The sequence below is a fragment of the Notamacropus eugenii genome, chromosome 4 (assembly GCF_028372415.1).
Source record: "Notamacropus eugenii isolate mMacEug1 chromosome 4, mMacEug1.pri_v2, whole genome shotgun sequence".
In the NCBI taxonomy this organism is placed as follows: domain Eukaryota; kingdom Metazoa; phylum Chordata; class Mammalia; order Diprotodontia; family Macropodidae; genus Notamacropus; species Notamacropus eugenii.
Genome location: NC_092875.1, coordinates 275,534,937 through 275,552,940, shown reverse-complemented (window position 1 = coordinate 275,552,940; position 18,004 = coordinate 275,534,937).

Sequence of the window (18,004 nt, the reverse complement as noted above, 5' to 3'; positions counted from 1 at the left end):
GGTATTTTATGGACTGTGTGGGGAGAGCCTGCATATGTGTGTCTTTCTACTCCACCATCTTGGCTCCACCCCCTTAAGTATTTCAAGACAACTGTCATTTCATCCTGAAATTTTAACTTTCCTATGTTTAGTATCCCCTGTTACTTCAACCAGTCCTCATACAACATGAACTCAATGTCTTTCACCATTCTTGTGGTCCTACTCCAGCTTATCAATATCTTTACTAAAATGTGGTTCTCATATTTGAACATAATACTAGGTAAGAGAAAGACGTTAAGTTACCAAATGATGTTCAAGTCATTTAAGCACAAGAAAATAAGGGTATAGGCTTGTCTATCTGGAAGGAAGGGGGAAAGTAAATCTAAGGGATACATAAAAAGAACAGAAAGGGACTTGATAACTAATGGGGTATGATGAATAAGAGACATTTCTAGCTTTGGAAAACACCAATCCTACTGCCAGCAATGATGGAGGGTGACAAGTGTGATGGAAAGGTGCTAAGGTTTGTTTGAGAAATAATGAGTTTGGGTAAAAAAAATGGACGTGCCTTGACCCAGATGTGGAATTGAAGGAGTTTTGAGTGGTCAGAGACAGAGATGTAAATTTGGAAATAATCGCTATAGAAAGCATAGTTAAAGACTTCCTCCAAATTCATCTTCTTACTATTTCATGAAAACACAGGATCTCAGTGTTGAATAGAATGTCTGATTTTATCTGTCCAACCCTTGCCTAAGGATGCCCTTTGTAATATCATTGACAATTGTTAATAATTTGATTTTTTTCTGAAGTTCTCCACTGAGAGATAAATAACTGTCTCTTCAGGCAGCCTATTAATCACTTTTGGACACCTTTAAATTTTAGAAATGTTTTCATTACAAATATGCCTCTCTACAATTCCTACTCTTTCTGATTGGATCCTTTAAGGCCAAAGAGAACAAGTAAACAGTAATCTCTTTACCACATGACTACTCTTAAACTAATTGAGGATTTCTAAAGATTGTCTCTAAATTCCCTTCCAATTTAAAATCATAAGATCTTCTATTTTTTAAGATAAGATCTTGTGAAAGTCAGAGGTTTTTTTAAACCTTTATGCTTATTTTTACCTTATGAACAAATCTATAAATTCAAGTATTCAAATTCATATGTGATACCCAGGATATCTTTCAGACAGCCTTCTCTGCCCCTTCCCTTATTAAATTCTGGAAGCATAATCATTTAAATCTAGCCATTGCTTCCAGAAGGAGTGTGCCATTCCATTAGACTGTGAACAGGGAGTGGTTTTTGCCTTTTTTTATACTCCCAGTGCTTAGTAATGTTGTTCATCCTTCATTCTGGAAGAGGACCAATGACATCACAGGGTGATGTATTGATTCCAACATGAATTAGATTTAAATGAGGCAGACTTACACAAAGTGTCAGCCTCACTCTTTCTTCCACAGTCATCAAAGTGATGACCCAGGATGCAATGGATGACCTTGACATCTTCAGTATCTGACCAAGCTATAAGCATTCCACAGCGCTTGGCCATTGGAACAAATTGCCCTCAGCTGCCCATTCCGTGAGGGGAACACTCCACAAGTTTGGGGTAGACATCCCTATAGCTCATTGTCTGCCTAGACTATTTTAACAGAGAATGGCTGCTGCCCACAGTTTTCTTAAAGCCACAGGTGAGATTTGGGTAGCAGGTGGACACCAAAGGTGAATGAGCAGCCCTGAAAAGGGCTCAGCAAGCCATCATATCAGAAGGATTAGTCTTTCTTGAACACCCACCGTCCCTGACATATATTAGGTTGTAGTTGACTGACTTACTGATAATCTATTCCCCTATGGCCTCACTCCCCCAGTAACATTCTGAGACAAAGCGGCCCTCCAAGGCCACTACTTAATTATGTTATCTTGTATTAAAAAATAAGCTTTCTGAGGGCAAGGATGGCCTTTACTCTTGCTTTTTTTTTTTTTTCAAATTCTCTGAACTTGCTTTCCCAAGCCTTACTAGCACTAGCAGGCTTGGTTTCAAGAGCATGATTGCTAATTTTCCTCAGGGTCCTAGAGTCTGAGGAAGGAGAAATGTCTCTAGTACTATATATTACAAGCCCTCACTGGCCTGATTTCCTCAATATTATGAGTTGACACCAGTTACTCAGTCACCCTGAGTTTACTTTTACTAAGGTGGTCTGGTAAAACTTTTTGGTACAAGACATCCTCCTACAAAAATCATTATAAACAAAAGAGTCTGAAACATAGTCTCCCATAAGAACAAAGGCGATCTAAATGGGCTAAAGCTTAGGAGGCACATTTACCAACAGGGTAAATGACAGCTCTTGGTTGCTTAGACATAGTTTGATTTTTTTGCTTGGTTCCATGTAGAGGCCTGAAAGCTCTCATTCTCAGTTGGTCTAGTTTGTTCTTATATCCCAGATAGTATGTCACCTTTTCTTAGGCTGTTGTTAGTCCTTGGACACTGATGGGAAGCCCTTTATCATCCTACCCTCAAAGGTAGGTTCACAAGACCCTGGATATTGCCTCTGGAAGCATGCGGAGCCTGACCCTAGCCAAGACCAAGCCAGGAAGCAGACTTGAAGAATGAGCAAACAAACGAACAAAATAATCCCACCATAAAAAACTATTATGGTGACAGAGAAGTTTATCATATCCCCAGGGAAAGAGAATGACTCCAAAATATCTACAAGCAAAACTAAATAAACTAACAAACAGACAAAACACAGCTTGGGCCCAAATTCAACTATAATTCCTAGAAGAAACAAATCAAAAGATTTTTTTAAGAGTCAAAATGCTTTTTTATAGACGAAAAGAAAGTGCTAGAGGGAAAAAAATGGAAATGAGCTGGGGAAGACAGTTGGAAAGGGAATTAACAGCTTGGCAAAAAAAGCATGAAATCTTGCCAAAGCAAAAGATTCCCTGAAAATTAGAATGAACCAAATAGAAGCCAATGATTTCATGAAACAAAAAGAAATAATTTTTTAAAAGTCAAAAGACAGAAAAAGAAGGAAAAATAAGATATTTCATAGTTAAAAAAAATTACCTGGAAAATGTAATGAGGAGAGATAATTTAAGGATCACTGAACTTCCTAAAAATCCATGACAAAAAGAACCTATATATTATATTTCAAGAAATTATGAGAGAAAACTGTGTGTGTATGTAAAGTAATATGCATAGAAGTATGTGTAGTATATATATATATATATATATATATATATAAGGAAGTATGTATAAAATAATTTTGTATATATATGTAAAATTATTCTATGCACACTTCTATTTATCGGTTCTTTCTCTGGATATAGGTAGAGTCTTTCATTTGTTCTTTATGGTTAATTTGGAAATTTATAATAGTAAAATAACTTGAGAAGAAAATGTTTGTAGATTCTGGTCTGGGATGGAATTTGATCTCCCCCCTCATAAATAAATTTTTACAGAATCAGCTTCTAAAATAATACCAGCCTTCAAGTTAAGAACATGGTTCAAGTCCTGCTTCTGGCACAAAATAATTACTTGGACTTCTGTAAATCACTTAACCCCTCAGTACTTCCAAAGACTTCTCTATAAATCTGACTATAAATTTAGCAAACTTACTTATTTGCCTTGGTAAGGATCCTTTCTACACTCCCAAAAAACACTACTTTTATACTTGGGAAATCAAAGTAAGCTAGGGAAAAATGAAAAGAAGAAAAGAGTAAGAAGATGTGTAAACAGGTTACTTAGTCATACAATAAGGACTTATTAAACACCTACTATGTGCTAGGCAATGTGCTAAGCAATGGGGATACAAGGAAAGACAAAAGATGATCCCTGACATCAAGGAACTCACAATCTAATGGAGGAAATAATAAACAAATGTACAAACAAACTATTTACATGATAAATAATAAACAATTTAGAGAGGGAAGCATTAGATTTAAGAGACAGTGGGAAAGATTTCCTGTAAAAAGCAAGATTTCAGTTGAGACTTGGATGAAGCCAGGAGAGGAGGCTGAGGAGAAAAAGCATTCTAGGGATGTGGACCAGAAAGAGAAAATTCCCAAAGATGAGAAATGAACTGTCTTAATTTTGGAATAGCAAGGAGGTCAATGACACTAGATAAAAGACCACATAGAGGGGATATAAAGTATAAGAAGACTTAAAAAGGGGAAGAATAGGTTATGAAGAGTTTTGCACATTAAACTAAGAAATTCATATTTGATCTTAGAAGTGATAGGGAGACAGTAGAGTTTATTGAGTAATAGTGGAGGGGTGGATTAGTATGGTTGTGTGATTAGAACATGTTAGGACCTGTACTTTAGAGGAATCATTGTGGTGGTTGAATGGGGGCTGAATTGGTATAGGGAGACTTGTAGCAGGTGGACTTACCATCAGGCTATGCTATAATCCAGACATGAATGTACATACTAGTACATATCAGTGGCAGTATCAGAACAGAGAAAAGGTAGTATTTGAAAGATGTTGCAAAAGTGAAATCAGCAAACCTCAGTTGTGAGGCTGGGAGATTCAAGGATAGTGGTACCCTCCAAAGTAATGGGGAAGTTTGGAAAAGGGTAGGTCTAGGGGGACAGACAATGAGTTCAGTTTGGAGCATGTTGATTTTAAGATATCCACTGAACACCCAATTTGAAATGTCTGAAAGACAGTTGAAGACATGAAATTGGAAGTCAGCAGAGAGGATAAGGCAGCATATATGTATATATGAGAATCATCAGCATAGGAATGATGATTAAATCCATGAGAACTGATGAGATCACCAAGTGAAATATTGGATAGGGCAAAGAGAATAGGGTCCAGGACAGAGCTCTGAGGGACACTTACAATCACAGGGCATGATCTGGAGGAAGATCCAGCAAAGAAAATATGAAACAGTATGAACACAAACTTAAATGACTTTAGGACCAGAAAGTGGAGCTCTAATTACCATTTGAATCTTGTCATCATCATCATCATTATCAACAATATCAACAATAACTACAAGTATTTTATAAGTGCTTACTATAGGCCAGACACCGTGTAAAATGCTGGTGATATAAAGAAAGGCAAAAACAGTCTATGTACTCATAAAACTCAGTTCAGTCATTTCAGTCTTGTCTGACTCTTCATGACCTCATTTGGGGTTTTTGTGGCAAAGATATTGGAATAGCTTCTCATTTCCTTCTCCATCTCATTTTACAGATGAGAAACTGAGGCAAACAGGATTAAATGACTTACCTAAGATCATATAGTTAGTAAGTATCTGAGGCCAGCTTTGAACTAGGAAGATGAATCTTCTTAATTTCAAGTCCAGTGCTCTATCCACTGTACCACCTAGATGTCCCATAATAATAGAGATAACATGCACATAAGTGGATACAAGAGTTGCATGGTGTTAACAGGAGGTAACTTGAAGGAAGGCTTTAGCACCTGTGGTGGGGGGAAGAGGAAAAGACCTGAAGAAGGTAAGATTTGAAGACAGACATGAAAGAAACCCAGATTGGCCAAGAGGTGGAGTTGAAGAGGAAGAAATAGTGTATCCCATGCGTGGAACAATAAGAATGTCAGTCTTGCTGGATCAAAGAGCAAAGGGGAAATAAGGTGTGAGAAGACTGGAAATGTAGGAAAGTGTCAAGTTGTGAAGAACATTAAAAGCCAAATAGAACTTTATATTTTGTCCAAGAGGTAATGGGGATCTATGGAGTCTAGGGGAAGGAGGGGCAGAAGGAAAGGAAAGCATTAGGGTCATACCTGAATTTTAAGAAGATCACTTTGTCAACTGAGTGAAGGATGGACTGGAGTGAGGAAAGACATATCAAGGAGACAAAAAAAAAGGTACTTCAATAACCTAGAAATTAGGTGATTGGTGGCCTGCACCAGGGGGGTGACTGATGATGTGAAGTTAGAAAAAACAAGACTTGGCAATAGGATGGATATGTAGGGAGAGTGAGAGCCTGGAAGGATTTGGCATCCAGATGCCTCAAGATTTTGTTCCAACGATGGTGCATTTCAAAATTTCTAATAACAATGATAGTACTATAATTCCAAGCCAATTTGGACCTTTAGTATGTTTATTACAAACTGATAAATATTTTATATTACATTTTAAAATAAACCCTTTTAAAAGAGATTTGGTTGTTATTTTTTTTAATATTGTGGAGTCCTTTCATTCTCTAAAAGGATTAAGTGACTAGAGAAGAGAGCAGACTCCATCCATAGTAGCAATCTGCTTTGCAATGTGATTGATTGGTTGAAGAATTGAGTGTTTTGTTTTCATGTGTTAGAAACACTTGGCAGAAATATCTTGTGTAAAATCTATTTGTATACACTTATGTTACAACTCATATCAGACAATTAGCCAGTGCAATCTGTGTATTTGATCTCTGTGTAGCACCCCATTAGTGTCAATGGGAATTACGTAGGTATAACAAGAGGAGAACCATTCCCAATGTCTTTTACACAAAAATAGATTTAATACAGAAAAAAAATCTGCCAGGAATAATCAGCAACAAGCTGTGGCCATGGGAAATTTGCACTAGAAGTCATCCACAGAGCCCAGCTGCTATTTCTTCTATACTTACAGCCCCTAGACTAAAGTATGGGTTCTTTCATAGCTTGTGACAACCAAAAAAGTCTGTCAAAACCATTTCTGGTAAAGCCTCCTGGGTGATACATTTGCATACTTCATGGATCAGCAATTTCATTGATTTGAGTACTTTCTCAAGTGGGACGTATTGCCAACTCTCCTTGCCTTCTTATTCTTTCTCTGAAATTCCCATCCCTATAAAAAAAACCACCAGAGATTTACCCTCATGTTCTGGAAGCTTTCATTTAGATTGCTTAATGTTCCATAGATGTTAGCAAAGTTCTTGGTCTGTTTGCTTGTTCCAGAGAGTCAGCAAACATTTCTTAAGTGCTTACTATTTGTCAGCCACTGTGCTAAGCACTGGGGATGCAAAGTTAAAATCAACAACAACAACAAAAAAAAACAAACCCTGCCTTCAAGAAACATACATTTGAATGAGGGGAAGCAGCATGTAATAAACAGGTACATACATCCAAGTTATATTCTGAATAAATGAAGATTGCCTTACTTTTTCTCCATGACAACCATCATTTATTTCTTCCACTCATTCATTTCATGGATGATACCCTTTGTGCTGAAAACTAGTGTACCATATTGCATGGAAAGCTTGTGTCAGAGTCAGGAACACATGAGTACAAGTTTTGTATCTGACATATACTACTTCTGAGGCTATGGATAAGTTACTCAATCTTTCACATGCACACACACACATACACACATGTGTACACACACCAGCTCTCTAAGATTTTTGATTGAATGTGAATTGCCAATCTTCATTGCTTCGTAGGGTTTATGTACTATGAGATCATTATAACAACCAAATTGCAGAATTGGAGAAATGTGTGTGTATGTGTGTGTATAGATGTATACATATATATGTGTGTATATACATATCTACATACACATATATACGTATATTCAGAAAGAGAAAGAGACACTTTTTATATCTAATCCTTCCTTGGCAACATGCTACAATCTATTTTCACTTACCATGTGTCTTTTCAGTATTCGATTCACCAGCAATTTTGATTCTTTAGGGAATGTGGTATCCAATGCCACATAATATCATCAGAAAAATAGTTAAAATGAGGGGAGAAAATGTTGGTAGTCATTATAAATGCTATGAAATTTCCCAAATTCAGTCTTCTAGCCTAATTTCTCCTTTCTAATCTTCACTCAACTACTTGTCTTTCTGCAGTACCCATCCAAGATTTTAGATAGATTAATTCAATAAACTCCATCAATCTGTCATACTCTGATAAGTGCACATTCTCTATGCATTAGGTATTTACCATGTGTATGACTAGGTTTTTTATTTCTTTGAGGAAGGTCTGAATTATTCTAGTGTTTGATGTTATCAATAAAATATCATCCTCAAAAAGAAATATCTAGAAGATCTCTTGCAAGATTTTTTGATGCTGACAATTTAGTTTAGTTCAACAAAAATATCTTGTTATGTTCGTCCTTCATTGCCAAAGAAGACCATGCCATCAGAGAAATGATGACATGACTTGCACTTGACTTTGTTTTGAGTGAGGGAGGGCTGTGCAGGTCACTAGCCTCACTTCTCCTCCAGAGCCATCTGAATCCAGTGACCAGATAATCCTCAGGATGAATGGAGATGGCCCAGGATGCACTGGAAGACCTTGGCTCCTTTAGGCCAAGGTCTATGCAGGTACTCACTTAGGATGAGGTAACGCCTATTCATTGAATAGGCCTGTTTAAAAGAAGTAGTCAGGGCAAGGCCCCTTTAATGAGGTAAAGCAGAGAAAGACCTCAGGCTGGGAGAGAAACAGAAACAATTATTATTGATAATCACTCTGAAACCAGGAGGGTTCAGAAGAGAGCCTATAATCTTTACAAGTGATACACTTTGTTGAAAGAAAATCTGTAATAAGTAATTTTGCTCTATGCTCTAACCCATCATCCAGTGATGTTCTCTTGACTGCCCTCTTTTTTGGTAATATCATTTATGATTTTTTGAGTCATTCTTTAGCATCTCATTTTGAGGTGAACTAAAAATCATTCTTTCAGTGCTTTCAAAATTGGGTCATGTCCAGAATGATTTTTTTTTTCCTGTGGGCTTATCTCATTTAGATGCTTTTCTTGGTCTCATTTTATTAATTTCCATTTCCACCTCTTTATATAGTAGACAAGTCAACAACTAAAAATATCAGATCTGAGGTATTAAAGTCCAATTATGGTGACTTTACTATCGTTGCTAACACATAGTTTTAAAATGCTAACAAATGTCCTATTTTGTGGGTTGTTCTCATTTCAATTTGACCCATAAATGGTCCGGGTCCATAAGATCATAGAGATAGAAGAAATCTTTAGTCTAATCTTTGCAATTTATGGAGTCTGAGGAAATGGTGGCTGAAAAGGTGAAGCTATGTGTCCTAGGCTCCAAAATAATTGGTTCACCCAGGATTTGAAATCAGGCTTTCTTTCCTGCACACACAGAAGTATGCCACATAGCTGCCTTAGTTGGTCCTTACATTAAGCTTTCTGCCAATTTTTTCTTCTCTTCATTAGTTTTTACTGTTTCTGAGTTGCTGGTACTCATAAACTTTTACCGTCCTTGTCCATAGTACTTTACAAGTGAGTTTATTTCCTAAAGTGCTGTTGCCTTTGCCTGCCATGTCTTTCCATTTTCCAAGGATCATTAGAACTTGAAGGGACTTTAGAGGTCAGCTAGTCCAACCTCCTCAAAGAAGGGCAAGTGTTTATCAGTTATTTTAAGGTGTTGGGTTTTTTTTTTTAGCATTCTCTATGTGACAATTGCTTTACTTAAGTTAAACTTCAGTAAGAAATTGTGAAAATTATTTTTAAAAATTTCTTTGAGTGCACCATTTTCAGTATCTATAAACAAGTTAGTTTCCAACTGTTATAAATATATACAATGTATCCTCATTCTTTATCTCTATATTTTAAGTGCAAAAATATTAATACTATAATGTAGTCTTTTGCATCAGTGAGCAGTTAGAGGTCAGTGAAAGTTTTGCGTATATAGTATATCAGAGGGCCACAATGAGAAGAAGATCCGAAACAATCCTTCCTCTGACACATTTTAACTCTGTGATCCTGGGCAAGTCACTTAACTTTTTAGTGCTTCAGAATCTCTAAGATTGTAAATTGTAGATCAGTTGGCAGCCTGCTCTGAAAGGGAGAATTTCCTTGACTAGAGTTCCCTACACCAAAACAATAAAAAATCAATTTTTAAAAAGTGCTACACAATTTCCAAAATGTTATCTAAAATAATCTGCTTTTCCTACTGACTTCTGGACCCATATTAAATATTCATAACCTAGAAGTTTAAGATGAATTTAACATATATGTTTCAGTGATGCTATATTCCTATAAAGGCTGAAATAGGACAATCTTTGAAGAATCTAAGTTGCAGATCTGTCAATGTGTAACAGAGGAAGGGGGAAAAAAGGAAGGAAATAAGCATTTATTAACTGCTTACTGTATGCCAGGTTTTATGCTAGGTGCTCTACAAATAGCTCATTTGATCCTCAGAGAAACCCTGAGATGTTAAACCCTATTATTATCCCCATTTTATAGTTGAGAAAACTGAGGCAGACAGAAAAAGTAATTTGCCCAGGGTCATGCAACCAGTGAGCGTTTGATGCTGGATTTGAACTCAGGTCTTCCTGTCTTGAGACCCCATCCTCCATCGATTATACCACCTAATCTCTAATAGAGAGAGACATATGGTAAGTACAAACAGGTAATAAAATATTAGAAATGAACAATTTCACAGTAGAAGCAATGTAGAAGATGTTATCTAGGATTAGAAAAGAAGGCTGTCCCATAATGGAATGAGTTAGGAGCAAAGGATAATAGCATATTGGATGCTGACTGTGGAGGATTCACACACACACAACGTGGACAAGAACAACAAAGGAAAAAGAATGACTTGGATGTACTATAATCTCCACCATTGAAGGGGTGTCCAATTCCATGAGTTCACACATCCATTGAAGTATCAAAGGAAGCAACATTTCATTGAAATCTATAATCATGTTACACAGCCTTAGCATAATGGTTTGATCTCCTTTCCAGTACCTATGTTTTGCCAACAGACCATGTATGAACCATAAATTAAAATAGCAAAATATTTCACTGGAAAAGAAGAACTAAATAAGTAGTAAAAGAGTAAATCATAGTAAAAAAAAATCATAGAAAAGAGTTATTGCAGGCTCCAAAAGCAAATGACAATAACACAAAGTCATGTTCCAATAGGTATAGGACTAAAACCCCAGAAAACTCTTGTTACACCAAAGTAAGGAGGTGCTTCTGTGCAGTTTGCTTTGAGATACAACTAGGAAAACCTGTCCTGTCTGAATTCTCATGTTTCTACCTCTCAACAACTGCCGCTGTAAATTCTGTTACTCTCCTTGGCACAATCATGAAGGTCCCCTCTACTGTTCTCGGCTTCTGTAACCATCATTCACCAAAGCTGCAAGCTTGTCACTGCTCTGTATTTACCTTTTGGCACTTTCCACTTCTCCACTGCTCTGATACTGTAATCCTTCCCCCTTCCTATTGTCATCACCATTACAGACACCAATGCTGATTCAGAAAGCATCATTACTCTTGCTGAGGAAGATTGCCTTAATCAACGTGCATCAGACTAGTCCACCTCACCCCTATTGGTAGTAAATCTCAGGTATCTTCCCTGCATAATAGACAAAAGGCCTACCAAGCAGCTCTAAGATTTACTGATTCGACTTTCTCAACTGAAATTCTCTAATCTAAATAAGGGCAAATGAATTCCACTGAGCACTGCCCATATCAATATTTAGGTAGGGTCTCTTTCTGATTCTATATTTATGCAGCCAGAGGTAAAATAATGTAAATGCAATTTTTGTCTAAGAGGTTCCTGTGCAAAGATTTTTCCCTCTTTGTCTCCTTTATTATCTCATCTCTGCTTCATGTAATTTTAAATTTTGTTTTCCCAAAGTGGAGAACTCAAAACAGTTGTAGAATAACCAAGTAGGAAAGGTGTTGCTGTTCCTGCTGCTTCCAGAGAGCTAAAGAGAAATCACAAAGACAGGCCCAGGAAAGGCAGAAGGAAAGAGATGACAAACAACTGGGTCATTTTTGTCTTTCTTGCCCAAGCAGCTGCAACAGTGCCTGACACATGGTAGGAGCTTAATGAATGTTTGTTGCTTTTAGTTGGATTAAACATGGGGAATAACAGAAATAGCTTTAACATTCCTGTCTCTCCAACGGAGGGACCCAAGTACCAGCTGTATGGTCACTTAGGATAAAAGTAACATAGATCAGAGAAGCATCTGTCATTAATGATCCTAAGGCTAATCCATTCAGGAGTAGCTCTATGATTATTGCAGCAGTTCAGACAATGAAAAATAAACCTAAGTGTCAACAGTAATTACACCCCAGAGTAACTCTGAGAAATTAAATCCAAAGCCCAGCTGTCTGGAAGACAGACAAATGGGAGTTATTCTTGATTTCTAGGGTCTGTACTGGGCCTTTCAGAAGGTACCCACAACTTACCCAACATCTTGAGGAACTCCTGGAATTCCAGTTGCAACCTGGGCTTTCATGCCTAGATTCAGATAGTTCCATGTGTTGATCTGTAAGCTTCGTACCTAATCCATCTAGTGACCTAGCATTTCCCAATATATCATACCTTTTCCCCTTCAGATCATTTAATTTTTTTTGGAATTGCTTTTCCTGGATTCAATTATCATCCCTATGCAGATATCTCCAAAATCTACATATACAGGGTCAAACTCTCTTCTAACTCCAGTTCCATTACCAACTGCCTAGCATAGTTTTACCTGGATGTCCCTTGTTTATATTGTTGAGTTGTGTCCAACTCTCTTAGATCCCACTTCTTGACAAGTGGTTGGCCATTTCTTTCTCTGGCTCATTTTCCAGATGAGGAACTGAGGTAACCAGGGTTATGTGACTTGCCTGGGGTCATGCAACTAGTAAGTGTGTGAGTCAGGATTTGAATTCTGGTCCTACTGACTCCAGGGCCAGCCCTCTATGCTAGCTTCCCAATTTTTAATAGATACAGCTAGTCAGATTCTGAGGAAGGTTTTGAACTCAGGTTTCTCTGACTCCAAGTCCAAGGTTCCATCCACTGTACGATGCTGATCTTGGATGTCCCATAGTCATCTTAAACTTACAGAACTCATTATGCTTCCCTAAAACCTCTCATCCATTTCTATTTAGGGCTGTACCCCAATCCTTCTAGTCTCTAAAGTTTATAGCCTTGGAATCATCTCTGATTTCTCCCTCTCCTTTAATCTTCATGTCCAAACAGTTGTTTAATCTTATCAAGTCTATGTTGATAATATCTCTTGAATATGTCATTCTCTGTATTCTTCCACTCCATTTCAGGTCCTCATCTTCTCTCTCTGGACTATTAAAATAGCCTCCTATAGTCACCATGCCTCTAGTCTCTTCCACTTGCAATCCATCCTCTCTGCAGAACTCTCGAATTAATACAACTAAAGCACAGATCTGACCATACTATTCCTCCTCCTCAAAAATCTTCAACAGGTCCCTATTGCCTCCTAGATTAAAATAAAAATTCCCCCAGCCTCTCCACACTCTGGATCCCACCTACCCTTTTTAAGTCTTATTACATTTTAGTCCCCTTTATTTGCTTTCTGTTCTAATCAAAAGCAGATAACTAATTGGAAGACTAGGGGAGATTAAATGGAGAAAACAGCATTTTGATCTAGACTTCACAAGAGGGGTAGCAATTCAACAAGGGAGAAGGGGAAGGAAAACATCCTAGGCATCCCAAACAGAGTAAAGAAAGGAATAGAGGTAGGTACATGCAGATGTATTATGAGGGCAGAGAATACATTCCAGGTTGCTTGGAATAACAAGGTGGTACCACATTGTGGAAGGTCTTGAATGCCCAAAACTAACTTTGATCTTTACCTGTGTACTAGAATGTGAGCTCCTCTATTAAGATCCAAGCTTCTTGAGGAAAGGGACTTTTTTTGCCTCTCTTTGTTTCTCCAGTACAATGTTTCACCCATTGTGAATATTTAATATTTTTTCTTAACCTAACTAGGAAGATTGAGTAATGACATGAAAGATGGATTAGAAGAGAAGCAGAGCCTGGGAGACTTCTTGGGTTCCCTCAGTCATCTGGGTTGGAGGTGAGGGGGGCTGTAAAGAGTGTCTGCATTAGGATGATGAGGAATAAATAGAAAGGAAGGGACAGATGCTGGAAACATGAAGAATGTTAAATCTACCGGACAGGCAACAAACTGAATATGAAAAATAACGGAAAGTAAAGAGTCAAAGTTAACACTCAGATTTCTAGCATGAGATATCCAAAGAATTTGGTGCTACTGGCAGAAATACTGAAGGAAGAAGAAGCAGGTTTAGGGGGAAAATATGATAGGTTACATTTGGGAGAGATGGGTAGTGAGGCTAGTTCATGTCATGCTGTTCCCCAATGCATTTTTCCTTAAAAACAATGTTGCTCATTTCATGATTCCTACAGCATCCTATCAACGATCTCTAAGTATTCAAGGCTTTCTCTCAGTGGCACAGCTAGGCCATGCAAATGTCAAGAATTGGCATTGAGGTCTCAGCAGAGCACTCAACAACATGTCTCTTTCACTCACTACAAACCCTACAGGGTTCCAAGAGTGTCGTTGCTTGAGCTCAGCATGCTTAGCTAATGCACTATGGAGAATAAAATTATGAAGCCTATAACACAGTGTGGATGAAAAAATGTGTCAAGGGAGGGCAGTGTTTTTTAAGGCATTCCACAATCACAAAACAAAATTTCAGGAGCCCATTTGAATTCTCAAGTGCATCTCAGCACTTAAAGAGAATGAGAATAGTCAGATGTGGTGCAGTTTTCTTATTTAAATTTGTGCAAAATAATTTACTTGATAGGACCAGGAGGTTGTAGAGCAGTACTGGAAAAGAAAAGCAATATAAGCAAGTAATTCTACTTTTCCAAAATAACTTCAGAAGTTTCACTTCAGAGCGGGCCATGTTGACCAAAATCGGTTGTTGTGTTGTTAGGTCATTTTCAATCTAGTCTGACTGTTCCTGATACCATTTGGGATTTTCTTGGCAAAGATTCTGCAATGATTTGCCATTTCTTCTTCCAGCTCATTTTACAGATGATGAACCTGAGACAAAAAAAGGTTAAATGACTTGCTTAGGGTCATACAGCTAGTGAGCGTCTGAGACCAAATTTGAATTCACACCTTCCTGGGTCTAGGTCTCATACTCTATCCACTGAGCAACGTTGGTGCCCATAAAATCAGTTAGGTAACTTTTAAAATCCATAGTTAGCACCTGTAATCAGAGTTTTCAGCTTTGAATGTGCAGGTGCAGAGGAATTCTGTCTCTAGCAATACTTAGGCATGGAGACACATCAGTGGTAACATTCATAAGATTCTAGTAAAATCTTATTCTGAGACCTTGTCTTGGTCCAGAAATACCCCCTGAGGTTTTAAAGGCCGTGCAACTTAGGACAAACTCGTGTAGCTCCTGCCAGGCTCAATAGATTTTGAACCGTGATGGAATAATTCTTTATCATCTAAGAACCAACCTTTCTATATCTGTTTCCAGAGGCTGCCTAAAAGGTGGTGAATTTTCCAACCACAGAAATTCACTTAAAGCATCTAAGATGTGGAGGTGCTTTACAGCTCTCTAGTCGCTTGTCACACTGTCTCTTAATAAGTATAAAAATCAAAAAGTATTTTCTAATTCCTTCCAGTGGCTCAAGTCTCCCACCAAAAATATTATATATTTATTTTTATACACTTAAATATGTATATATCATCCCCCTCCCCCAGATGAAATATAAGCTTTTTTAAGGAAGAAAAGTTTTGGGGTTTTTTTTAGCCCTTCGTATTTTCACTATCTATCACAGTGCTAGGCACACAGGGACTTGAATCCCAGTCTGACTGAATCCAGATCAAGTTTTCTATCCATGATACCACATTGCTCAGTGCACTGTGTTGATCTAGAAACTACAGCTATAATTATTGCCATTTTACAAATCTGGAAGTTGAGGTTCAGAGGAATTAAGTGACTTGATCAGTCATACAGTCAGTAATCATTAAAGGTAAGATCTTAAACCAAATATTCCAAGAAACTGAGAGTTTCTCACTGCCTGTGAATTGGGATTTTAATTCTGATTTTCCTCCTCCAATTCCAATATTTCAAGGGATAGAATGTCAGGCCTGGAGTCAGAAAGAGTTGAATTCAGATATAGACTGGCTGTGTGACCCTGTAAAAGTCACTTAAGCTCTCTTTGCCTCAGTTTCCTCCACCATAAAATGAGGATAATAATTTAACCTACCCCACAGAATTGTTGCAAGGATCAAATGATAATATTTGTAATGTCCTTAGCACAGTGCCTGGCACATAGTAGGTACTTAATAAATGTTTATTAACTCCTCCCATTACACTGTGTTGAAAAGAAAAGGCAATTAGAAACACAGTACTGAAACTCAGAAGAGAGATTGAGGCTGGAAATATAAATATCAGAGTCATCTGCATAAATGTGATAACTGGACCCAGAAAAATCAATGAGATCACTGAGGGACAAATTATATAGGTAGAGAAGAAAGCTTGAGACAAGATCTCAGACTATGTGAATTTAGAGCCAGGATAATAAAAAACATAAAAGAAGATGGAGGTGGGGGAGAATTTTCAAAAATATACAGGACAATTAGGATACTGTGTCTTACAGAAATCAAGGGAAGAAAAGGTATCCAGAAATCAGGACTTCCAAATGCTGATGAAGGATTGAGTTGATATTGCTGACTGAGAAGAGACTGCTTGATTTGGTGAAAAGGAAGTCAATAAGAGAGGAGTTTTATTAGAACAACGCAGGCTGGGAGCAGAGGAGAAGGGAGAGGACACAGCATATTTTGCAGAAGGGAGAGACAAGCCATTGGGTGAGAAGATATGAAACCAGCAAGTAGATAATGAAGTGGATAGAATGCTAAGCCTAAAGTCAGGAAGACTCACCTTCCTGAGATCAATTCCAGACTCAGACACTTATTAGCTTTGTGACCCTGGACAAATCCCTTAACCCTTTGTATCTCAGTTTCCTCATCTGTAAAAAATGACTTAGAGAAGTAAATAGCAAACCACTCCAGTATCTTTGCAAGAAAATGCCAGATAGGGTCATGAGGGGCCAGGCATGACTCAACAACTCTACCAAGATATTTGTCAATGAAAGCAAGAAGAAACATAACATGATAGTTAAGGAATATAACACATTTGAAGTTTTTGAAAGCATTCTTCTCCTCATTGGCCTTTTGAACCTCTTTTGCCAATTGAGTTAGGCTAGTTTTCAAGGTGTTAATTTCTTCAACATTTTTTTGGTTCTCCTTTAGCAGGGAGCTGATCTGCTTTTCATGCTTCTCTTTCATCCCTCTCATTTCTCTTCCCAGTTTTTCCTCCACCTCTCTAACTTGATTTTCAAAATTCTTTTTGAGCTCTTCCATGGCCTGAGCCCATTGGGTGGGCTGGGACACAGAAGCCTTGATTTCTGTGTCTTTGCCTGATGGTAAGCATTGTTCTTCCTTGTCAGAAAGGAAGGGAGGAAGTGTCTTTTCTCCGAGAAAGTACCCTTCAATAGTTTTATTTCTTTTCCCTTTTCTTGGCATTCTCCCCAGCCAGTGGCTTGACCTCTGAATATTCTCCTCACACCCACCTCGCCTCCTGGTCCTCCCAGCCAGCGTTTGGGGACTGAGATTCAAATGCTGCTTCCCGCCTTAGGGCTTTTGGTGGGGGCAGGGCTGCTATTCAGTGTGAGAATTAAGTTCAGATGGTCAGGTCGGGGCAGGGCTGCCTCTCAGGCTCAGTTCCCTCAGGGGGTTTATGCACAGACCTTCCACAATGGATCCAGGCTCCCGCCCGCTTGAGGAGCCCCTGTCTGCAGCCGCCTCTCAGCTTCTATCTCCCGGGGGGGCCAGAGCCATGGGGGCACCCCACTCCCCTCTCGACCCGCCAAAGAGACTCTCTCACTGACCGTCCTCACCTGTGGGTGGAGGGGCTTGTGCCGCCACTGGAGATCCCGTCTCTGAAGCCTGCTCAGATCTGTACCTCTCGGAGCCGAGGCCGCCGCAGGTCTGGGCTGGGCTCCGCGTCTGCAGCACGACGGACCTTTTGCGAGAGGTTTGCAGTTCCCTCTGTGGGTGGAGGGACCCGCGTGGCTGCAGGAGATCCCGTCCCCGTAGCCCACTCGGATCTTTTCCTCACGGTGTCACGGCTGCTGCAGGGCTGCACTCAGCTCCCAGTGCCGGCACCCAGTCCACAGCGCGAAGGACCCCCCGCGAGAGGTTTGCAGGTCTCTCCGGAACAGAAATCTCCCTCGCTCCAATATTCCGTGGCCTCTGGGTGCAGAATTCACCGTGAGTTGGTCCCCTCTAGCCGTTCTGTGGGTTGTGGGTTCGGAG